Source organism: Sciurus carolinensis, chromosome 11 (assembly GCF_902686445.1).
Source record: "Sciurus carolinensis chromosome 11, mSciCar1.2, whole genome shotgun sequence".
Taxonomy (NCBI): Eukaryota; Metazoa; Chordata; class Mammalia; order Rodentia; family Sciuridae; genus Sciurus; species Sciurus carolinensis.
The window spans coordinates 67,831,461-67,857,447 of NC_062223.1; the positions used below are offsets into that span (position 1 = coordinate 67,831,461).

At 36.4% G+C, this 25,987-nt stretch overlaps 1 protein-coding gene across 4 annotated transcripts in view; it reads left to right on the forward strand.

Annotated features, from left to right (window-relative positions):
* The first annotated feature begins 4,830 nt into the window (after positions 1-4,830).
* Positions 4,831-25,987, forward strand: part of Stk33 (serine/threonine kinase 33) — a 204,619-nt gene continuing 183,462 nt past the window's right edge. For 3 of the 4 annotated variants that reach the window (XM_047517615.1, XM_047517618.1, XM_047517617.1), the window contains exon 1: positions 4,941-5,236. The gene's annotated coding sequence lies outside the window, so the exon portion shown is untranslated. Of the gene's footprint in view, positions 4,898-4,940; positions 5,237-25,987 lie in introns of those variants that run through there. The other variant, XM_047517616.1, reaches the window with a different exon arrangement.

Here is a 25,987-nt window from a genome sequence, read left to right on the forward strand (position 1 = left end):
TAATTGTCAAAACAATGAAAAAGTACAAAAAGATAAAAGTAGAAATGGGGGGAAACGGAGGCAAGAGAACAGGAAAATGTTGTAATGTAGATGTGCAAGCCACAGATTTCTACAAAATTATTAAAGTTGAGCTGCACATTTGAGTCTTATCATCCTCGTAGCCAATGTGAAAAGGGAAATATGATCAATCTTAAGGTTTTCTTTCTTCACAGGGAAAAACGCATGTCAATTTCTCAAAGGGATAGAGAATCTTTTTTTCTGACACTCAGAATTAAAACATGTCTCGGGTATAGACCTTCCAATAAGTGGCACAGAATGAAGGTATTAGTGTGGTAGCCCTATGACCCATCTCCTCCAGTCATAGCCTACCTGCCTATAGTTACTACCTAGTTAATCCCTATCAGGGGATTAATGTACTGATTAGGTTAAGACTTTCTCACCAGTGAGACACACACAATCTCATTCAGAAGATGTACTAATTGATTCAGAAATATAAGAATTCAGTTTACTCTGATTTGTTAATAAATATGATCCATAAAATCCTTAAACTCATTTTTTCAAAGTAATAGATATTTAATTAATGAAAGAATTTGTGGTGATGTAAGTTTTAGAACCAAAATTTTTGGACTATAAAATATTAAAAAGAATAATATGGGGCTGGGGAGATAGCTCAGCTGGTAGAGTGCTTGCCTCGCAATCACAAGGCCCTGAGTTCGATCCCCAGTACCGCAAAAAAAAAAAAAAAAAAAAAAAAAAAATATGACTTGAGAAGATGGGGAATCTTTGGAGTTTATTTAGTAACTACCTGGTGATGAAAAATTGGCAAATATCTGTATACAGAACTAGAACTAAAGCCAGGACGATTTCAGTAATTTCAAAATAAATAAATGCATGACCAATAATTGAAAAAAAAAAAAAAAAAAGAGACTCTCATAATCCAATCATTTCACTTCTAAACTTTCTTGCATAGTCTCACACATGAGCTTCTGGGGAAAACCAAATATCTAAACCACAACATTCTTCCCCTGAACCCCAAAAGTTCATGCCCATTTCACAATGCAAAATACATGTAGTCCATTTCCAAGAGTTCCCATAATTATAATAGTTCTAGGATTTCCCAAAAGTACAAGTCCAAAGTCTCCTCTGATACTCCAGGCAAACTCTCAGCATAAGCCTTGTAAAAATCAGGAGCAAGTTATATATGTGAAGTATATGTAAATATGAAACATGTAATGGAACATTACATATGAAATATGTAATGGAACAGAGTAAACATTTCCATTCCACAGGGAAGAAATAGGGGCACAGAAAGAAGGAATGGGACCCAAGCAAGACCAAAATCCAGCTGAGCAAAGAAGTCAGCATCTGGGGCACATGGTATTGTGATGTTCTTTCCAAAGGGCTTGTGTAGCTCCACCCCTACGGCCTTGCAGGTTACAGCTCATGTGCCCTCTCTCTTGGCTTCTTTCTGCTTAATTCCTGCAGCTTTCCTTTGCAGATGTTCCATGTTACTGACATCTCTTACTCTCTGGGGTCTCCACTGCAGCTTCAGTTACTTTCTCACATCTCCATGCACTGCCTTCTCAGAGGCTGCCCACAGGGACTCCAACCCTATTGCACCTTCCCTGCCTCCCAGGTCTTCCTTTGAAATCTCAGTAGAAGCCTCATGACCCCCTAACTCCAGCATCCTGCCTTCTTGCAGAACCAACACCATGCCTTGATGCCAAGATCTGCCACCATCTCAAACAGTAGTCAAGCCTCCAGTGACCATGGCTGCAGCAGCCTCTGAATGCCTGGGTGACTACGCATGGTGAAACAACTTCCTAGGCCCCCCTATGCAAGTAGGGTGCTCCCCTGGTTTCTTCTCAAAGGAATTTTTTCTTTTACACCTTTGAGTCTGAGATGGGTGTGGTCTTCCAATTCCTGACATGCTCTCAAGCCTTTTTTCTACTGTTCCAAGGTGAAGTACTTAGCATTCTTTAGTGCTATAATCTCCTTAACTACCACAACTTCCTTAAACCCAGTTTTACTCACACTTTTCTCTCCAAACTGCAAATTTTTCAAAACTTTCAGCTCTGCTCTCTGCTCCTGGTTATCGCAATAAGCTTGGTGGAATTGCAAGATAATAAATCTGTGTTAAGTTACTGAATTTTGGTAATTTTGTTAATGATTCCCATATAAAACTAATACATTTAGAATCATTTTGGTTGCAATAACAGAAATTCACCTATTTGAAGTCCTCAGAAGAGTGCACTTTTGTCATAAAGATCTAGAAGTATTCCATGGAATTCAAAAGCAGTAATGCAGCTCATTTCAGAAAATACTATGGCAAAGATGGAAAATTGTCAGAAGGTTTCCCTCTATAGATATTTTTTCTTAAAGAAAAACCTTCCTGTTCTCCCTTTCCCCCTGCAACCTGGTTTTCTGCATTTCTCCAGGCCTTATGGCAGCAAAGTATGTTTGTGGACAGCTCCTGGGTTTTTTTGTTTGTTTGTTTTTTGGTGGTGCTGGAAATTGAACCCAGGACCTTGTGCTTCACCAGCAAGCACTCTACGAACTGAACTATATCCCAGCCCCCAGCTCCTGGTTTTATTTGTTAAAGATGTTCTATGTTTACATGTCAGCTACATAAAGAAAGGGCTGAAATCTCTTTAACCTAAATCCAAATACTGGAAAGAGGGATGTTATTGGCTTGCCTGAGTCAGGTACCTACTATTAGCTGGACTGATTACCTTGTCTGAGAATCCAGGGCTACTTTCCAGAAAAAGAGATCTCTCTATACCACTGTTTTTAAAATACACCTTGTAACTCATCTGAGAGTCAAAAAGCCATTTAATGGGTGGAAATCAGCAATAAAAAGAGATTAAAAATATCAGGATATATAGCTTGTGGTTTGGATGATGTTTCAGTTATTAAACCTGTTTCAGTTACTACATACATAGGTTCATGCATTGGGGATGATAATGTAAAATATATTTCTTTTGGTGGATTATGGTCCAAAAAGTTTAAAAAACATGGGATAGACAATCTAGTAGGATTCTGCTAGTGTCATAATAAATATCATTCTTTTTTTTTTTTTTTTTTGTGGTGCTGGGGTCAAACCCAGGGCCTTGTGCTTGCAAGGCAAGCACTCTACCGACTGAGCTATCTCCCCAGCCCTAAATATCATTCTTGAAATAATCCCTGTGGTAAAGGCAGAGGTATCACAAGTAGTTTTTCTTTTCCACAGCATTTCTTAATATGAGAAAATGGAATAAGGCTTAAGACATGACTTGGTAGAGGTAATATTGCAAGGGTGAAGACAAGGTGATACAAACACATAGCTTTTGGATGGTCTGGCGTAACCCAGGATAAAACCTAGTCCAGTGGTTCCCAGTCCAGCTTTGTGTTAAATTCACCTTAATTCCCTTATAAAGTGGTTTAATGTGATCTATTGAATCAGAATTTCTAGAAGTGTAACCTGTGAAATTGTATTTAAACACAAATAAAATGAAACAAAAGGAACACCTCAGATGCTCTGATATGTAACCAGGTTTGGAAATTAATGACCCATAGGCTGTACAGAGAATGGGTCAGCTGCCTTTCAAATAATTCTCCACAACTGTAGTATCTTTCAATCAGGCATTTGTTAGGAAAAATCAGGCATTAGGAAGTAAATACTCCAAAGTTATTTCTTGGAAAAGGTCTGGAATGTAAAAGTCTCATAGCTTATTAAAGGCAGACCCATACACTTCACAGTTCAGTGGAGCAGAGGGCAATGTTTATAGCCCTTTTTGGACATTGTGGTACTAACACTCCTACTTGGATACTGCCGCTCTACCTTCCCATGGGGGTTGGGGAACAGGGGGAAAATTCTTGCAGGTTTTTCCAGACTCTTGTTAGACAATAGTTCTGTACTTTTCCAGAACAATGTCTGGCCAAGATTCCAACATTCTACAGTATAGGACCCAGTGGGGACTATTTATACTTCAAAAAAAATTTCAAAGTTGAAGTTACCAATTACCAGTCAAGGCCATTTTGAGCTTGTGGTGAAGAGGAGAGAGAAACTAGTTGACAAATGTATACCTACTTCTAAGCAATAAAATGAACCCATCTGATGTACCAAGTTATTGGTTATCAACCTAATTTTAGAGAACACCTGCCTCAAATAATTAGACTAGTATAAGGACAGCTGAGTTTCCTCCCAGCAGCAGCTAGAGCGCAAAGCCCGAGTCTACAGAAGCCATTCCTAGTTCAGGTCGACGGATACATTAGCATACAGCTGGAGCCCATAGTTCTAGTCTCTATTGCAGAAAGCATGCATTTAGATGGTCCCACAGAGGTTTGTGGCTAATACCTATTCCCCAGATTTGCCATTGATCTGTGAGGAGCCTTTCAGCCCTTCTGTGGGGACAAACTCCCAACCCCCACCATCTCGCAGTGATACCATTTTCTGGTCTTTTTAGGCCAGTTCCGCATCCACGGCATTGCAAGGCTTTCAGCTCCAGTTCCAACTAGCTGGACGTCCAGGCCTCGGTCCTGAATGAGAATATTGGCCAGGACATCACCTCACTACTGTGATATCACTGTTATAAAGCTTTCATTATGTAACATGTGGCTGCTTCTCCGAGCTCGAGTCAGGATTCTTACATCCGTCCCTAAGAGGATCTGCCTGCGGGACGCCTCGGACCGCACCCGGGGCGCGTGGGCGCCGTTGTGCGGCGGGGCCTCCTCACCAGCAGGGAGAAGGGGCTTCGCTGCCGCCGCCGCGCTTTGTCCCCGCGCGGCCCCCGTCCACTTCCCTGCGGCTTCTCCGCCTGCGGAAAAGTTAGTTTTCTGCAGGTGCGGAATTCTGGGCTCGGTGACAACCCGCGCGAAGTGTGCGCGCCTGTCAGGTCCCAGCCTGCCAGCGGCTGGGGTGAGTGGCCCCTTGAGTCGCAGCGCAGGGCCGACCTCACGGGAGGGAGCGTGCGTCCCAGGCGGTGGCCGCCCGGGCTGTTGCTATGGCAACGCGCGGGGCAAACGGGCCTCTGGGCCTCCGGCTGCCGATCCACTGGCGGCCCCAGCTGCGGAGGAACCGGACCCAGACCGGCGGACCCCGTAGTGTCTCCTGGGGCCGAGCGGTCGGGACCCCATTTTACTCGGGTCCGGTGTTTGGGGTGGTCCCTGACTGCCCCGGTTCATCTACACCTTTTCACCTCCATCCCACCTTGGGACCTGAACCTTTTTGAAAGTTTAAAAGCGAACTTAATATAGGGTAAGTGTGTGGGAAAAGTAACACATCCCTAGAAGTTCTGAAGTTGCTTTTCTCTCCTTTTTCTCTTTAATCTCCTGGAGCCTGGCACCTAGTAGGACCTCATTATATGGTAGCTATTTCTTATAGCATTTAATATATAGTCCCTTGCACACAGTGGATGCGCACAGGAGATAAGATGGTTCTGTGGAGAAGTAATTCAGGCACTCTGCCTCAGTTTCCTAAATGCAAATTATAATTTCTCACAAAAATTTAGGTTTAAATGTCATTATATGAGAAACTATTTTGTGAACTACGGTAAATGTAAAGCACAGTTACTCATAGGAGATATTTGCATGTTTAGAGTGGTCAGATACTACTGGTACCCCATCACCATCTAAGGACCTAGCTCCTTTTTTGTTCTGACCACCCAACAGTATCCTGGTTGGATACTGGAAGACATGCATAGGATACAGTTTCTGTAAATGGATAGAAACATCAACAGGTTTTGAACCTAAATTTTCTTTCCTTTTTCTCTAGGTCCATGCCTTCAAGTGTGGTATCTCTCTCTCTCTCTCTCTCTCTCTCTCTCTCTCTCTCTCTCTCACACACACACACACACACACACACACACACATTTTAGCCCATGTAAGTGTTTTGTATTCCTATCTCAATGAATCTGATTTGCTAGTTTGCAAGCCAGAATTCTTGGTCTCATCCTTAGTACTTAACATTCCTTCTCCTTCTATATCCAAATAATCATCAATTTGTGCTCATTTGTCTCCATACCAAATATCAAATCCAACTGCTTATTTCTGTTTCTGCCTATCAGACCATTATTTCTTGCCCTGTCTTCTGTAGTAGCAGCCCAACTTTCCTGAAGACACTTAACTGCCTTTTAAATATTCTCATCTGTTCTTTGCACTCCAGTAGGAGTAATATTTTTAAAATTAAACTTTGATTATGCTATGCAGCGCCCCCCCCCCCCAGCCTAAAATTCATCATGGCTTCTCATTATCCTTAGGATAAAAGTACACCTCTTATTAATCACCTAAAAGTTGGGTGACTATATACCTTATGATCCAGAGCAAGGTATTTTTAAGAGAAAAAGAATGCTATTATTTATACTGGAACTAAAGGTGTAACCTCAGCAAACTGGGACAAATGGTTACTCTGCATTGGCTCTTTTTCAGTCTTTTGTCACCATTTTTCCCTCCAACTTCAGGGCTTTTGCATATGATCTTCTCCCTCCTGGGTTTGCTCTGCCCTTTTCTCTTTAGTTAACTCTTGCACATCCTTCATAGATCAAGTCAAGTGTTTGCTCAGGAAACTGCCTCTGACTATTTTGTCTCGCCTCCTTAATATAGGCTCTTACTATAGGCCCTTCTGACACCACTTATCTCTCCTTTGTAGCATTTATCACAATTGCAATTTAAAAATTTGTCCATGTGTCTGGCATATTGTATGTGGTTAAATGTTTGGATTAAAAGCATTTTCCCATGTCATTGAACAGTCTCTGAAAATATCACACAGTGATTAGGAGCACAGACTCCAGAGGCAGATGGAATTTACTTAGACCTGAATTCCAGCTTCAGCACAATTCCTTATCTGAAATTTGGGGGGCTAGTTAATTTTTCAGCTTATAGAAAGATAATATGGTATAGATACTATATCACTTCTAGTGGTGTCTGGTATAGCACCCTGCATGTCATGAAACACATTAACTTTTCTTTAGTAAAATGAATTCACTCTAAATGGGATAAAGATTATACATAGTTTCATATCAGTTCAGGTCAGGAATTGCCAACAGTTGAACTTGCTACAAATTTATGAAAATACTATTTTCATAGCTTTTTGGAATTTCAACTAAGGATGTGAGTTTGTATCAGTGTAATCTTGAGCCAGTCACCTTCTCTGGGCCCCGGATTTCTCATCTTTAAACCTTTTTTTTTTTTTTTTTTGCACTGGGGTTGAACCCAAGCACTTTACCACCAGTCTGCATCCCCTGCTCTTTTTGTATTTTAATTTGAGATAGGCCTTGTTAAATTACCCAGGCTGACCTTGAACTTGTGATCTTCCTGCTTCAGCCTCCCAAGTAGATGGGATTACAGGTTGTGCCGCCAGGTTGCCTTGTTTTAAGGAGCAAATGAGTTAATATCATGTGAACTGTTTAGGAAGTGAATGATCCCTATACTATATAAGGGCCAGCTCCTATGTCATTTTTATTAGTTCCATAATAATTCACACTATGACGATGAAATAATTTATTTGCTATTTACTTATTGTTGAATATTTATACTTGAAGTACCAAGAGTAGTGATGAGAATCTTTATACTTAAATATTTTCATTACATTTTTGAAAACTTAAGATCAGTTCCCAAAAATGAAAGCACAGAACCAAAAGACAGGAATGTTGTTAATGCTCTTGAAACATTGCTACACAGTTCTTTGGAGAGATATTGTTTATAGTCCCACCATCAGTTTTATGATGCCTATCTAACATTTATTTTTCAAAACATATTTGCTACTTTCACAGGTGAAAATGGCACCTCCTTCTTTTAACTCACATCTGCTGTTATTATTGTCTTTCAGCATTAAATAACCCTTATTGTTAACTGTTATATATTTGTTTTCTGTACATGTACTAGCTCTTTGGTAGTTTTTCTATCGGAGTTGCAGTTTTTTTTTTTTTAATTCATTTTTTAATTGACACATAGTAATTGTACATATTTATGTGGTACAGTGTGACATTTCAATACATGTATACAATGTGTAATGATCAGGTCAGGGTAATTGATATATCTCTCACCTCAGACATATACCATTTCTTTGTGTCAGGGACATTCAAAATCCTAGCAATTTTGAAACATCCATTTAACTTGTCAACATAATTATCCTACTGTGCTATAGAACATTGGAAGTTATTCCTCCTATCCAACTGCACTCAGTACCCACTCACCATCCTTTCTGTTTTTTCTTATCAGTTATTCATTTGATTTTTGTCTTCTCCAGTCCAGGCAAGAAATCAGTATACTGGGCTTTGGCTATAATTAGTTGGATAAGGTATCCCTGGAGCCAGGGGCAAGTTGTTACTTGCCTGCAGACTATGGAGTGAGGTACAAAACAGTATTTCTGAGTCTGGGTCGTGGGGAAAATCTGAAATCTAGAGTAGGCTGACTTCCTGTTTATCTGAACCTTTAGTCAAACAGTGCTTGGAAGAAAGAGGACATCCAGGTAGGAGGAAAAGGGCTAAGGCCACTGATGAAAGGCTCAAGCTGGGAATGAAAAGCTATAACTTTTTTTCTGTAGGAATGTTGCATATTCGTTTCAAATGTTTTTATTAGTGCATGATAATTATTCATAGTAGTGGGATTCATTGCGACATATTGATATATGCATATAATATCATTTGCTCCAACCCATTCATTGCATGTTCTTATAGTGAAGAAGAGGGGGAATGCTGGGGGCACTGTCTTGGACACACACTGGTTTATGGTTTGATCTAGCAAAAATATTAACCCTTTACTTATTAGATGGGACATTTTCCCCACAATTGCCCTTTCATGTAATTCACTGAACCTGGTCTAGCCCTAACCTCGATGATGGTTTTGATTTATAGTAATTAAACAATTTAATGTTGTCTACCTATTAATATTTTTCTTTGTGATTTATTGTTTTTAGATGTCCTTTCATTCAGACACCAGATAACTACCTACATTTTCTTTAAAAATGTTTTGTGATGTCAGCAAATCAAGAGGTAATGATAGTTGGTAGAAGAGAGTTCAGTAGTGTGACTGCTGATAAAACCCTAAAAGGTGATGATACAAAGGGTCATACTCAAGTCATCTTTGTGTCTCCTTGAAGATAGAAGAAAAGAGCTTATGCTGCTTTAAGGGATATTGAGGAAGGCTTTTTTTGATGGTGTCTGCCATGAAGTGTGAACCTGTAGAATCTCATCCTTAAAAGACTTTGAGATGTGACTTCTGAAAGAGAAACTGTGATCTCTGGAGACATTTTCTATCTATTCTTATCTATCCAATGATTCTATGTAGTATTTCAAACACTCTCAATTACTAGATACAGAGAAGTAATTTCTCTGTGTTTTGATAGAGGCTTAAAAATGGACAATAGGATGTAAAATTAAATTAATTGCTGCCTTTTTGGCATTGATAAATTGGTATGCTTTAGGATGTATTTCTCTTTCTGCTGAACTCCAGTGGGGTGGATTGTGTTTTGCTTGGATTTGTCTTAGGGCTCTAGAATGTGAAGAATGGGTAACTTATTGTTAAACTATATTAATATATCTACTCTTAGTTTATTAATTTAAACTGAATTGTGGAGTTTATAAGAAACTAATCATAAGTGTCTGCAGTTTTATTGACCTGAGTTGTTTTGTTTAAGAAAGGTTTATAAGGTAAAAGGCAGTAACTTTAATAATTAAAAATATCCTTTCTACATATAATGGGATACATATAATTATCTTTCTTAATAACCATTGACCTTGTCAACCTGAATATCAGTTCAGATGTGGTAGTACATTAGGAATAAAGTGAGAAAAAACAATTTTTCTATTGACGAAGTTAATTTGAAAACATTATAACCATTTGTCTTTTAAATCTTAATTTAATAATGTTAACTTTTATAAGCATTTATTCAACAAATATTTATTGGGTGCCTGTAATGTGCCAGGATTCAAGAATAATGTTCAAGTGTATTGTATCTTCCCTTTTACATTATATATATGAAACATTTGCTTGAGATCCAATATTTTTTTGTTGTTGTTGTTGGCAATAGACCTTTATTTTTCTTTATTTTTATGTGGTGCTGAGACTCGAACCCAGTGCCTTGCACGTGCTAGGCAAGTGCTCTGCCACTAAGCCACAACCCCAGCCCCAAGATCCAATATTTTTAACATGAGTTCATAGTTATTTGGAAAAACTGGCCATTTGGACTCACATGTATTAATTCAGGGATCACAGAAAAAGCCTTATAGAAAATGTTTATCCAGTCTGCAAGGTTGAGATGCTGGTAATTGAAAGTTCTACTCTGTTACTTTGTCGTTATCATGGTAGAATGCTCATGTGCAGTGACAGCTTGCTGGGAGAGAATTCATTTACCATTTACCAAAGGCTGTACCTCTGAGGCTTGGGTTCTTATATTACTTGCATCCTCTCAAGTTTGTTTGCTGTTCACAAATCTAACATAGGGGTTCTTCCTTCTGCTCTAGGGAGTTCAGCTCCTAACTGACTGAGATTTTGGAACATATTTTTCTTTTTCTTTTCATAGGTATGTATTTCTTTTCTTTTTTGGGGGGGTCATATTTTTCATTGGTTCTTTATAGTTAAGGATGACAATAGGATTCATTTTGACATAATTATAAAAGCATGGAGTATAATTTGTTCTAATTCAGTCCCTAGTACTTCCCTTTCCCTCCCCTTCTATCTCCCTGTTCCCTTCCCTCTACTGATCTTTCTGTTTTTTACTTATAGCTTTTTAAAAAATAAATTAGCGTCTTATGAATATACATGATGGTGGGATTCACTGTGGTATATTCACATATGTACTTAGGAAAGTTAGGCCAGATTCATTCCACTGTCTTTCCCTATTCCATCTCTCCATCCCTTTCTTCATTCCCTTTTGTCTACTTCACTGGTATTTCTTCTATTATTATTATTATTTTTTAATCCTACCTCCCCTTATTTTGGATTAGCTTCCATAGAAAAATTTCAACCTTTGACTTTATGGGACTGGTTTATTTCATGTAGCATGATACTCTCCAGTTTCATCACTTTATGGCAAATGCCATAAAGTCATTTTTATTTATGACTGAGTACTACTCCATTGTGTATATGTACCACATTTTCTTTATCCATTCATCTGTTGAAGGGCACCTAGGTTGACTCCATAAGTTGGCTTTTGTGAATTGTACTGTCATAAACATCAATGTACCTACATCACTATTGTATGCGGATTTTATATCCTTTGAATATGTATTGAGGAATAGGATAGCTGAATCATATGTGGTTTCTTTCCTAGTTTTTTGAGGAATTTCCTTACTTCTTTCTAGAGTGGTTGTACTAATTTGCAGTACCACCAACAATGTATGAATGTGCCTTTTCCCCCACATCCTTGGGAACATTTTTTCCCATAACTTTTTTGAGGTAAAATTGAAGTACAATAAAGTGCAAATATTTGAAGTATGCGATCTGATAACTTTTGACATGTATGTAACCAATGCAATCAATATAAAAAGCATTTCCATTACTCTTTTTTTAAAATTTGAAATCATGCAGATGGTATTTCCTGCATGATGTAGTACGTAAGGAATCAATCACCTTAAGATATATAGAACCCCACCCTGCATGTCAACTATTTCAAAATTAAATGGTGCATTTATAAATATCTCAGAGGTCAAGGAAGAAGGTACAAGTAAATAAAAAGTGCTTTGAACTAAGTGATAAAAGCTTAAAATAGCTGATCTCTGGGATGAAACAGTACTCAGATGAACATTTATAACTTAAAGTACTTGTATTAGAAAGAAGCTAGAATAACAATCAAATTATTTTCAAATTACATAGTTGGAAGGAAAATATAAGAGTAGGAGCAGAAATATATGAAATAGAAAAAAAGCTAAAATTTGAAAATTGTCAAACAAGTCTAATTAAAAAAGGTACACAAAAATTAATATCAATGGAAAGGGAACTATCAAGATAACCCTACAGATGCTAAAAATATATTAAGGTAATGTTACAATTTAATGCCAACACATGGGATAGCTTATCTAATGTGGTGTGCATTAGAGCAGGATCCATATGCTACTGAGAAGATAGTGTATTCAGTCATTGATGGATGAAATATTCTGTATATTTCTGTTAAGTCTAAATTATTAATTGTATTTTTTTACTTATATACTTTCTTTATTTAGTTTTTGTTTGGAGGATCTATCTATTGGTGACAGAGACATGTTAAAGTTACCCAGTATTATTGTGTTGTGGTCTCTTTGACTCTTGAGATTGAAAAGGGTTTGTTTGATGTTCATAGATGCTCTATAGTTTGGGACACACATATTTACTACTGATATGTGTTGTTGTGTAATTCCCTTAAGCAGTGTGAAATGACCTTCTTTGTCATTTAACTGATTAACTTTGGTTTAAAGTCCACTTTATCTGATATAAGGATAGAAGTCCCTGCTTGTTTACATGATCTGTGTGAGTGATATGTTTTTTTCCATCCTTTCACCTTTGGTCTGCATGGATGTCTTTGCCTATGAGATTAGTCTCTTGGAGATAGCATATTGTTGGGGCTTGTATTTTAATCCAGTTTGCCAGGTTATGTCTTTTGATTGATGAGTTTAGGACATTAATGTTCAAGGTTGTTATTGAGATATGTTTTGTGTTCCCAGTCATTTGAGTTTATTCCTAGTTTTTAATTTAAATTAGTTTCTCCTTTGATTGGCTATTCCCTAAGTGTAGTTTCTCCCTTTCCTGGTTTTCACTTTGTTTTTCATTTCTTCCTTATGCAATATTTTACTGAAAGTATTCTGTAGTGCAGGCTTTCTAGTTGCAAATTATTTTGACTTTTGTTTACCATGGAAAGTTTTTATTTCACCTTCAAATTTGAAACAGTTTTGGGGGATATAGGAATCTTGGTTGGCATCCATTTTCTTTCAGAGCTTGTTATATTTATTCCATGACCTCCTAGTGATACCACAGATTATAAGTTACCTTGACAAGTCCTGCTTCCTAAGATGTTGAAGTATAACACCAGAGAAGCACACCAAGGCAAGCATAGAGTAGAAAGTAAGAAGCTTTATTAAAGGATAGTAAAACAGACTTCTCCTGGGTGGAAGAAGGGGATCCAAAGGTGGAATCCATGGGATGAGGAAGTCTTGTCCTTTTTATACATCTAAAGGTTCCTTTTTCTCCTGCATTCTTCCCCCCTATCTTGTTCATTTCCCTTCATTCTGTATAGTAACTGGGAGATGTCAGTGGGATGGCCAGGGGGTGACCAGGTGGGCTGGAAGGGCCAAAGCAGAGTGCTAGGCAGGAAGGGAACATCAGCCCAGAGGATGTTAATTAGTAGCTCTGTCTGCTCAGGAGTTGCTTCATTAACAACCTTTTTGGGAGGGAAGGTATCCAAGGGCTTTGGAGACATTAACATTCCAATCTGCCAGGGGCGTTTGTTTTCCAACTTCCCAGACTCAGATTGGCCTCCATTTTCTTGATTTGATCTAATTCCCTATTCTACACTAATTGCTTTAATTTTGACTTCACTAGCTTTGAGGGTCTGGGTTGAGAAATTAGCTGAGATATGAATTAGTTTCTCCCTATACATAATCTGATATTTTTCTCTTAAAGCCTTTAAAATTCTATCCTTATTCTGTGTGTTAGGCATTTTCATTATAATGTGCCTTGGTATGGGTCTGTTCTAATTTTGTACATTTAGGGTCCTGTAAGCCTCTTATATTTGATTTTCCATTTCATTATTTACATTTGGGAAATTTTCTGATATTTTATTGAAAAGATTGTGCATTCCTTTGGTTTGTATCTCCGTACCTTCGTTATCTTGATAAATCTTAAATTTGGTCTTTCATGTTATCCCATAGTTCTTAGAAGTTCTGTTCATGGTTTCTTAACATCTTCTCTCTTTGGTCAACTCTGTTTTCAATATTATATATTTTGTTTTCATCACCTGAGGTTCTGTCTTCTGAGGGGTCTAGTCTGTTGGTGATGCTTTCTATTGAATTTTTTTTTTTTTTTTTTTGGGTGCTGGGGATCTAACCCAGGGCCTCGTGCTTACAAGGCAAGCACTCTACCGACTGAGCTATCTCCCCAGCCCCTCTATTGAATTTTTAATTTGGTTTATTTTTTCCTTCATTTCAAGGATTTTGCTTTTTTTTTTTTTTTTCAGAATCTGCACCTCTTTATTGAAATGATCTTTCACTTCCTGTATTTTCTCTCTGATTTCATTTCTTATACCATCCTTTATTTTGCAGATCAGTTTAATTATGTACATTCTAAACTCTTTCTCTGATATTTCTTTCACTGTGGTGTCAATGGATTCTGTTATTGGAGTATCTTGGTTTGTTAGGGGTAATTTGTTCCCTTGCTTTTTCATGTTGTTTGTGTGTCTACCCATTTAAAAATATGGATCTAAGGCAGTAGAGTTTCTATCTTGTGGACTTACAGCATCCCTGAAGTTTTCCAGTACCTCACTGTGTAGGGGGAGACAAATAATAACAACAACCAATGCAGACAATATACTGATTAAACCAAATAGTTCCTACTATGATATCTATAATGTTAATTATCACAAAAACAGAAATGATATGATCAGTTATTGCCTACAATAAAGACAGCAAGTTTACAGAAGGGTTTATAATTTCAAATGGTGGACAGGGAGAGAACAGAAGTGATATAGTATGTGATGATTATGAAGGAGGACGAGAGAAGAAGTAAAAAATTAAAGAGTGAAAAAGAGGACAATAGAGATTGACTGTTAACAGAAGAAAAGAGAGAAGGGAAACAGGTAGGATAAAAAATATATATAAAGTAAAAATTAAAAATATAAAAATAAAAGAATACAAAACAAAAATGAAAATGTACTCATCAAACATCCTAATTCACAAAAAATTAATCCATGAAAAATAACTATGAATAATAAGAATAATAATGTGAGAAATGAGAAAAAATCAAATATGAAAAAAAAAATATATATATAAATGTCCATGTACCATTAAGGTTGCAATTAAACAGAAAAAGAATTTAAAAAAAGATCTTGATGAAAAAGAATTCTCTCAGTTGGAGTTCAAAAGATCCTCAATTTCTCTTCTCAGCAGTTTTAGGTGGGGTCATCTGGAGCGTGATGGTCCGCCCTCTGGATTGCTGGAGTGAGAGAGGTAATCCCCTAGGTGGAATTCCTTGCTGAGAAGCTGCCTATCTGCTTTCTTGGCTTCACTCCACAAAGCAGCCAGGATTGGGACCTGTATCCCACCATCTTGAAAACCTTCCTTGCCAACATTTATTGTTACTTGTATTCTCGATCACTGCCATTCTGACTGGAGTGTGATGAAATCTCAATGTAGTTTTTTAAAAAAAATTTATAGTTGTATGTGGACAGAATGCCTTTATTTTATTTGTTTATTTTTATGCAGTACTAAGGATTGAACCCAGTGCCTCACATTTGCTAGGCAAATGCTCTGCCACTGAGCTACAGCCCAAGCCCTCAATATAGTTTTAATTTACATTTCTCTAATTGCTAGAGGTGTTGAATATTTTTCATGTATTTGTTGGCCATTTGTATTTCTTCTTTTGAGAAGTGTCTGTTTAAGTTCCTTTGACCATTAATTGGGCTTTTTTTTTTTTTTTTTTGGTGTTAAGTTTTATGCGTTCTTTGTATATCCTGGATATTAATGATACTGCCGTTTACCGGTGATGAGTCCTGCTTCCTCTGGTGTTGAAGTATAGCCCCAGAGAAGCATGCGGAGGCAAGCGTAGAGTAGAAAGTAAGAAGCTTTATTAAAGAAAAGTAAAAGCAGACTTCTCCTGGGTGGAAGAAGGGGACCCAAAGGCGGAATCCATCAGAAAGAGCAAATCTTGTCCTTTTTATAGGTTTTATTCTCTCATTCTTTCCCCCTTATCTCTTTCCTTCCGGCCTATGTGATTAGGCCCAGTTTTGCATAAAGTGAGAAGTGGATGGGGCAGGGGGAGGGCCAAGGTGATTCAGGCAGGTAAGGGCCCAGGGGACATCAATTAGCATCTCCTTGTCTGTAGTCCCTGACAAGGGCAGGTAAATTTGGTAATCAGTGGGCTCCGCAGATCCTTGACATTCCATTCTCCTAGGGCGTTCCCCAAATTCCAGAGGCAGATGGCTTTATTGGCCTCCATTTCCTTGATCTGACCTGATCCCCTGTCCCCAGTTCTGGCTTCATTAATGTCCTATCTGAGGAGCAGGTGGCAAATATTTTCTTCCATTTGTAGGCACTCTCTTCATGATCTTAATTGTTTCCTTTGCTGTGAAGAAGCTTTTTAATTTGATGCCATCCCACTTAGTGATTTTTGATTTTATTTCTTGTGCTTTAGGAGTCTTTTTAAGGAAGTCAGTTCCTGAGCCAACATATTAGAGTGTTGGGACTATGTTTGCTTCTAGCAGTTGTCCTCTTTATTCTCTTCATATAGCATCCTGCTCCTTTAATATTGACCAAGGTTATTTACCTATTTACTTTGGTCCAGTAACTCTTAGCTCATGGAGAGCTCCTACTGTGGCTATGTAGTTTGTCTGAAAGGATTTATTTCCTGTTTCTCAGGGATTAGATAGTCACAGAAAAAACCTATTGGATTGGCTGAAGTAGAGTGGAGAGAGCTGTTGGAGAAGGACCCTGAGCCATAGGTTTGTCTTTGGTACTTCTGATGTTGACAGAATCATAGTCTCCCTTCTGATCTTCTTTAGTGATTCACTGATTGGCTTTTCTCCAAGTCTGTGTTTCAGGTCCCTATTGCTTTGCCTTATTTAGAATAACTCAGGATTGAGGAGTGGTCCAGCAGTTCAGGGGTTTTAGTTTTGTTGGGGCAACCAGCCTCCCTGTATCCTCAAGACAGTCTAAGCTGGCCCTTCAGACATGAAAAGAACATATCTGCAGTTCCAAAGGTCACTTATGTAGGAATTTTTTCTGGTATCTTCCCTACTTTAAGAATTATTGATGAGTCATTTAAAAAGATTAGTTAGAAATGGGAAGGTGGGTTAGGCAACTGCTTTCAAATATTTGTTGAGTTGTTCAAGTAAAAAGACAAATTCCTGGATTTTGGTCTTGAGTTCTGGACCTACCACTTACTAGCCTTATCCCCACCTTCTCATCTAAATTTCTTTCAACTTAAAATAATTCTGTGATTCAGAATATATAACAGGCAAGAGACTGTACTGATTAGATCTGGATTCTTGAAGCAGATTGAGTGGCAGCATTTTAGCTTTTTGAGCTCAGCCACCAGTAAATTGAAATTATAATAGCTATATTTATTATACTCAGAATTGAATGAGTTATTAATAAGCCATTCCTTAGTCCCATATTATCTCTGTTTTACAGACTAATTTTTTTCAATAGGATTTCCTTAATTGTATCAAATGTGTCATTCCCAGAATGCTTAAAATGTCTCATTGCTATAATCTCCAGGGAAACTAAAGTCTTAATTACATCTAGTATTTTTTTTTTAATTTCATTTGATTCTTTAGATGAGATTAAAAGTAACTTATTTTAAGGATATGACTACTCTTTATATAACTAGACTTGTTGCAAATTTAGAAAGTTTTGATCATATTACATTAGCGTTACTATTATCTCAGATAATTTAGGTTATGGGATAGCATATAGGGCCATTAACTTCTTTCAGAATGAATGGCCTGATGAGACTCTTTTACTACCCTCCCCCCATTTTTCTTATCATTGTCTTTGGATAGCATGGATTTATATTGTTTCTATTCTTTTGGCCTTTTCCATAGTACACATCCAGACATGCTAAGAAGCAAAAGGTTCTTGATCCTTTATCATACCTCTGCTTCCCAGTGAGTAAATGTTGGTAATAATTTATAGAATATGACTATCTACTGATATATTGACAAACTGAATTTCACCCAGGTACCAGATTAGTGAAGGGACCAGGTTAGTGAACCTCTTTAAATGATATGAAGGAAAACTTATGGTGTGGGGATGTAGAAAAGATGGGTATCCTTTAGCAAATATGACCAAGGAGACATATACTCATTTTTTTTAATACCTGGAAGACTAAGGTTCTGCTAAAGAAGGACTAGGCATTTCTGTAAGAAGAATACAACTAGACAGGATCTTCAGGAAATTTTATAAAGGATATAATTTTGGTTCAATATGAGGAGAAACATTCTGTCATTGGTGTCCAGTGAAATGAGCTTCTTGGAGAAAGTAAGGAATGAGCTTCTTATCATTGGAAAACTAAATTTAAACAGTGTCCATGTCACCATCTGTCATATCTTCTGTGAAAGAAATTCCATGCTGTACCTGATTTCCCCAAGTACTCTTTCCAGTCCCTAAATTCCTGGACTTGGGGGCCACTTCTCCCATACTGATACTGTGATGTGCTTTTTCTTACTCTAGGTTTTGCTGAAGTGATTTATATAGTTGGCTTTATATTCCCAAACATACTTGCCAGAAGGCTGTGACATTGTTAGTAAAAACTGTCTGACTGTGTGTGTATATGTGTACACACACAAACACATATATAATATTTTTTAGTTGTCAGTGGATCTTTTATTTTATTTATTTATATGTGGGTGCTGAGTATCAAACCCAGGACCTTGAAAATGCCAGGCAAGTGCTCTGCCACTGAGCCACAACTCCAGCCCCACATATATATATATATATATATATATATATATATATATATATATATATATTTCACCAAGTAAATCTATACCTTGAACACATAATTCTTATACCAAACATTTACTTTGTATAATTGCATTATACTTTTTTTAGTTTTGTCCTCTGCTACTATTATTAATACATATGTGCTATAGAGATTTCTGAGTATCATAGAAAATGCTTTTTATTTTATTGGTCAAATTGATTTTTTTAAAGCTACAGCTCTGTTAAATCTTTAAAACAGAGCCAACAAAGAGCTTTTGTGGAAGTAGGGATTGAAAATTGGTAGTTTTATTGTGAGATTATTTGAGAAAGATCTATATAAATAAAATAGTACGGACATTCAATTAGTATCTTAGATATTTAAGAGTAGGAAGTGGGAGCATTATAGTCATTTTGGAAAATTGTGTTTTCAGAGTCACTTACTAATTGGATTGTAGAGTGCTGTATTAGTGCTTTAAATGGCATCACAATTCATTGCATTTCTGACCAGGGATAATAGATGTACAGGTAAAATGATATCCATCTTCCTGAAGAACTACTGGTTATATGAAATGATTAAATCTGATTTTAAAATAAAGCATTAAGTGCAAACCACTAAGAGTTCAAAAAATACTTACAGTTTCCATGAAAGATGATTTAGTGCATTTAACTCTCAGTTTGCTCATTGTAGATGAAATGCCTTTAAATTGATGTGAGTTGTCAAGCCAATACATTAATAAAATAGGAGAAGTTTCCTATCTTCTGTTTGTTATGGACCTATCCTTCAGGGTCAGAGAGTTCTCTTTCAGGATGGTTTCCTTTTGAAGTGTTTAGATGCTAAGTGTTTGGTTTCTTTGCCTAAGTCAATGGAGAAATCTGTTTCCTGGGATGAAACTGAGCTCAATGAGAGTGCTATGAAAACTTTGATTTGGTATTATGAAAGAGAAAGTCATCATGCTGGGAGCACTTCCGTGGTGTGATAGATAAAAGTTTTATAGGACCTTTAGAATTCTTTAATACTTTTCATTTAAAGAGCCCAAATCATTTATTTTTATGATGGATTCAATTTTTATTTCACAAACTTCTATGCAACCTGGCATAGAATGCTGTTGGCATTAGAGAATATGAGGAATAGAGTGAGAAAAGTCCTTGGTGATCATGGAGAATGAACAGATTCTCTGTTCCTGCTAAAAACAAATCTTCCTCAGCTTCCATGGGGTAATCTTTTCTTCTGATTGCAACCAGAATACTGTGCAATGTAAATAGTGATTTTTAATGTTAAAATGCTGTTTCTCAAATATTTGGATACCTGATGCAAATACTGAACAAATGAATTTATCACTGTATGTTGGAACTTTTTATAATTACATCACAAAGTGAAAATATGGTAAAGACTTTTTATTGAAAATATCCAATATTTTTCTTTTCCCCCCTTAACAATAGAACATCAGCATGTATCTTTCTCAAAACATTGACAACACCGACCACAGAGGAAGTAATTTTGAAGTACTTGTGACTTCTCAGATGATATCTAGCTAGGTCATGGAACAGTTACCTTCTTTTCCTCTTCACATTCCTGCCCCTTTTTATTGCTTCTGTGCTTCTACACAGAGTGTAATAAAAAAACTTACGGAGTTCCTTGCTTTATAAACTTATTTGTAGCATGCTAGTGGTCACTATCTCTATTATTAATTCATATTAATATAAAAATTCTGAATTATCTGAATGTTGGCTTTCAGAGATTTAACTTTTTTTCATTGTATCTATGGATGTTTTCTTTAGTTTACCTGCTAATTTCTGGCTTATTTGTATAATTAGATTACTCTTTCTCTTCTTTTCCCTTCCCTCCTTTTCTCCTTTCCAAAAACATTGAATACCCATTGTATGTACTGTGATAGCCCTCAAGATACAATTAATTATAAAGTGCAATTGAAGAATTAATTGAAGAATTAATGGTAGCTTTGTCTCATGAGAATCTGGTGGGGAATTGTATTTGAGTAATTATGATAGAGTATGATAAATGTAGTATCAGAGGTCTGTATAAAGTGCAACGAAGCATGAAGAATAGAGAAACTTACTTGTATATGGGGTAATGGAAATAAGAGAATTGATAACTGACTTAAGATTAAGGTAGAATTGAGCATTAATTTTTATTCATTTATTTGTTTTTAAAATTTGTTCTTTTTAAATATACATGACAGTAGAGTGCAGTTTGACATATTATACATACATGGAGTATAACTTATTCTAATTAGGATCCCATTCTTGTGTTTGCATATGATGTGGAGATTCATTGGTGATGTATTCATATGTAAACACAGGAAAGTTATGTCTGACTCACTTTTGTACTTGTCCGTGTTGTTCAGTCTGCATGAATTTCAGACATTGATTTTCAGTTCAGTGTGTTAGAATGTATAGTCATCCAGGAAACTGAAGCATGTATTTTATATCTTTAAAAGATCTCTTAAGAGATTTTGTTTGCTTCCAGAGGCTTAGTTGGAGATATCTCATTTGATTTCTTGCCTCTGTGTTACCAGATATGGTTCCTGCCTATTCCTTGGAGATGCCTATTTGGCTATTTTTGAAGGTTTCTCATTTGATCACTGTATAGTCATAATATTTAGATTCTGTGACATACTGAGTGTTCAAGTGTTAAAGTGTTCAAGTTCTGCATTTATTGGTAGGCTATTTACTTGGTGTACTTTTAGTTTAAAAAATCCCTATACTTAAGATTGTTTGTAAAATATTAATAAATCTTTTGAAGCCACATTTGTGATATTCGGTTATTTACTTGACAGATCTTTAGTAATGTGCTGCAATGCGTTGAGTACTGGGATAAAAGAAAGATATGGCCTCTACCTGCATGGAGTTTGCAGTCTAATGGGGAAGTTAGCTGATTCTTTGGGGTCTAGGCCAATCTTTAGTGATTATAAAATGGACAGAAATGGTTGAATGTCTTGCATTTCTGGGAGGATAAGCAAAGTTTGTTCACTAATTGAAAATAAGAAGAGAAAAAGGAATCAGTGATGGCTGTAAATTTGGGATTTTCAAATGTGCAGTATCACATAAAAGCATTAAATAATAATTGCAGGCACTATACTAATTGTTTTATATACTTGATTTGCTTGAATTCTCGTAGTAACTATTATTACCCTCATTTTACAGAGGAGGAAGCTAGAGCTTGGAGTACTGGTAAATGCAGAACTAGGACCTCAGCCCATTTCATATCTATAGAGCCTCTGCATATAACTATTATCCTGTCTATTTTTAAAGGTTAATTATTTTTGAATAGATACCAGTTGCACTTGGTGCCTAATTAAACAATAGAAAGATATATAGTGAAAACATTTTTCTTTTGTCTCCTCAACACCCATTTCCCTTCCCTGGAGGCAAATGATAATGAGTAAGTATCCTTTCAGTGGTGTTTTATATGTATGTATATATTAAACATATAAAAATATACATATATAATATACCTAGAGTATATTATATGTAAATGAAAATCCACCCCAGTTTCACAAATGATACTATATTATAGGTACTATTTTACATCTTGATTATTTGACTTAAAAGTGTCTTGGACATTGTTACAGTTTTTTTTTTTAAACCTCTTCATTTATAATTGTTGCATAGTATTCCACTGTATGGATATACCACAATTTATTTAACTAATGCCCTATTGAAGGACATTTTGAATATTTTCTTATATTCTGCTATTACAAATACTGCTGTAATAATTGAAGCTATTTTGTACATGTGCCTGTTCACTGTGTATGCTAAACAAGGAGATTGCTGTGAGCATGATGAAATTCACTACAGGAAGAGTTATATTTTACTACTGATATGGAAATTTTTTATTCCAAGTACAGATGTGCAATAAATCATAAATATGTGAGTGCTTTTTTGTTATCAGGGCTCAATATCATGTACTGTAATCATATTCATGTAAAGGCTTGTAGATTTCAAAAATAGAAAAGAAAGTTTGTGGCATAGTTGACTGACTTAGTGTAAGAGATGTCTGCATATGAACAGACATTTACTCAGCAGAGTGAGACTTTCATTCCTAAAGAAAAATGACTCATTACTGCATGGAGAACTTTCCTGGAGAGGCACTGATGCATTTGATCTTTATTGTAGTTATGGTATGATTTTTGCTCAAAAATGTTATCATATAAAAATGACCATAATGGCTCCGTTGCCATAGAGTATATCCAGAAAATAGGCAAAAGGAATTTTTTAATAACTATATGTAAAATTAAGAAAACCAGTGCTAGGGAGATAGCTCAGTTGGTAAAATGCTTGCCTTACAAGCACAGGGCCCTGGGTTTGATCCCCAGCACCGCAAAACAAAAAACAAACAAACAAAAAAACCAACCAAACAAAAAAAGGCAACTAAGCTCTTTTATAAAGAACTGCAGAGCTGTAAGATAGAATGGAGTGCGAGTGGTATATACTTTTATCTTCAGAGATTCTGCATTGGTAGAATATAAAGTGAATATGAAAGTAAATGTTAATATTACACAGTACTCTGCAATTTCTGTGTTGAATGTGCAATTTCTATGTCCTGGAGTAGTTATAGATAATTATAAAAGAACACATGTAGTACTATAGAAAAATAATATATGCCTAGATAAATAAGCTCAAGGAGGATAAATGGCAGAATTAATAAACATACCTAAAATTATTCTACATATAGCATGATAATTACTGTAGTTTGTGAAAAGTTATGTAAGCTTTTGAAACGAGTTAAGGCAGTTTGATTTGCTCTTCTAATACTAAATTTGTTAAGGATGGTTAAGGATGCATTCTTGAAATATCTTTGCTTTTTCTTTATGTCTATTTTTTGTTTCTTAGTTATTTCTTGTCAGGATATATAGCAAATGAACTCTAAAGAATGCAGACTCAAGTCACTTTAGTTACTGAAGATTTAAAAGCCTTTTCCTCAAACTGTCAATGTAGCTCAGTGGTAGAGCACTTGTCTGGCATGTGCAAGGCCCTGAGTCAGTCCCCAGAACCAAGCACAAAAAATATGTTTTTTTTCCCCCTCTAGAAATATAGCTTCTTAGTCGATTTGTATTTGAAACATAATTGATGAACGTAAAAGAATCTTGCTACCACATTTTGGAAGTTGTGTCATATTAACCATTACAGTCCTCTCTGTTAACTATTCGTTAGACCTGTTTTGGGACTCCTACCCTACCAGATTTTCATATAAAGAAGTTTCCTGTCCCATAGGCTCTGTCTGCCACTGCTGAGCTCTTGCCTCTGCCAACTACCCACGCTCAAAGCCCAGTTAACCCAGCACTGGCTAATTGACACCTAGGCCTTCTGACTGTTTATGACTCATGTCCTTTGACTCATGAAAATGAAGCAGAACTCATTCGTGTGGCACATGATGGTCAGCGTCCTAGAACTCTTCCTTTCTGCCTGTTTCTGGAAGTTGTTGGGCTTTGAGTTACACCTGAAACTTCTTTAGCATCTGGACCTAGGGTGGCTCTGTTCTTTTTCCTTCTTGTCTTACCTGTCTATATCTTCACTTTTTACCTTGTATGTTCTGCACATTCTCTTTTCTGGAGAAGGAAGAAACAAAATGAGTTCACATGTTTCTAGGATGTGATCATACATATAGCTTATTACTATATGATTCTTTTTTTTTTTCACTATGTGATTCTTTTATGGGTTGTGACATTCTTATGGAACACTTGCATTGATGTTTAGTTTGATACTATATCAATCCATTTATAAAAATACCATCAAATCAACTGTTGATACAAAATTACCATGTTTCCGAGTCATGCACTAGTTTTTAAATGTCCTAGTAATAATTGAGCTTCTGATGATGGTCATACAAGTATTTGGAAATAAAATGGAGAGCGATGAGACTTGAGGGTTCACTTTGGCGCTTGCTTGAGCAGGAACTTCTGGAATGTGTTTGGTTGTGGTAGATGAAGTGCAGTGTCTTGCACTAAGCATCAGCATCCCTGAGTACTGGTTGGCAGGTATCATGATTCTCATTCTCCAGTTCAGAAGATCAGGGCTCAGTGGGAGGAGTGCTGCGTGCTCAATAGTAATAGGAATGGGATCTGGGTCTTAGTCTACCCATGGGATTATACCTCTCTGACTTGCTCTGCTTAAGTAGCTTTAGTTAATGCTACATCAGTCTATGCTTGGTGCTTGGTCATTTATTATAAATCAAGCAGTAGGAAGGACCATCATAGTGATTTGTATAATAATATGTTATACTGCAAGGCACATTCTAGTTTGGTTGTTTCTCATAAATTTGTCAAGGTGATAATGATAGCATTCTTTTAAAAAAGGATACTATAGGTTTATTTAATTTCTGTTTTTTCCCCTAAATAATTTTTCTTCTATACTTTAAAAAGAATGTAAAGGGGTAACTTGTACATTTAGATACTTGGGAGACATTTCCATTTTTAAATTAAATTAATATCCTTAATTTCCAAAATATACTGTGCTCCCAAAAGAACCAATTGTTGTTGTTGTTGTTATTGTTTTGATATTAAGGATTGACCCCAGGAGTGCTTTGCCACTGAGCTACATTTTATTTTTTTAAGTTTTGAGACAGGGTTGCTGAGTTGCTTAGCAACTTGATAAGTTGCTGAAAATGACCTCAAACTTGCTTCAACCTCCTGCTTCAACCTCCTAAATTGCTGGGAGCACAGGTGTGTGCCACTGTGTCTGGCAAAAAGAACATATTCTTAATATTTTTTTAATTATAAAACACCTACTGAAACCCTGAAATTCTCATTTTATATTGTTGCATTTGACTTGCTTCTTTTCAACAGTGTGTTTATTTCCTGAGTACTAGTTTTAAAATGAGGGTTAATGTTCATTTATGTTAGGATTGGTATTACAGATGTTTCATGTAAAATGCTTATTTTCTAGTTTGCTATTAATAAACCTTAGAGTCTGTTTTATTCTTTTTGATGAGAATAGTTCTTAAATCAAATGGAGTAATGCATGAAATTTGTTGAAAGCAGGTTTTTTTTTTTTTTAATGTTCTGATGTTTCCTAAATAAGTATGTGATATTTGCTGCCATTGTCATTGTTGTCGTCATCTTCTGCTTCTTTTACAACTGTTTATTTTGAGATCATTGTAGAGTTACATGCAGTCGGAAGAAATAATGCAGGGATTCCTTTACCCAGTTTCCTCTACTGGTAACATCTTCTATAATTATAATACAGTTGTCAAAACCAGAAAATTGACATAAATACAACATCTTATTCTGATTTTGCCAGTTTTATATTCGTGTGTGTGTGTGTGTGTGTGTGTGTGTGTGTGGTGAGGCTCTGCCATTCTTGGGTCACAATTTTTCCTGTTCTCTTTACTTTCCTAATCCTGGGAAACCACCAGTCTCTTCTCCATATAGTATTGTCATTTCATG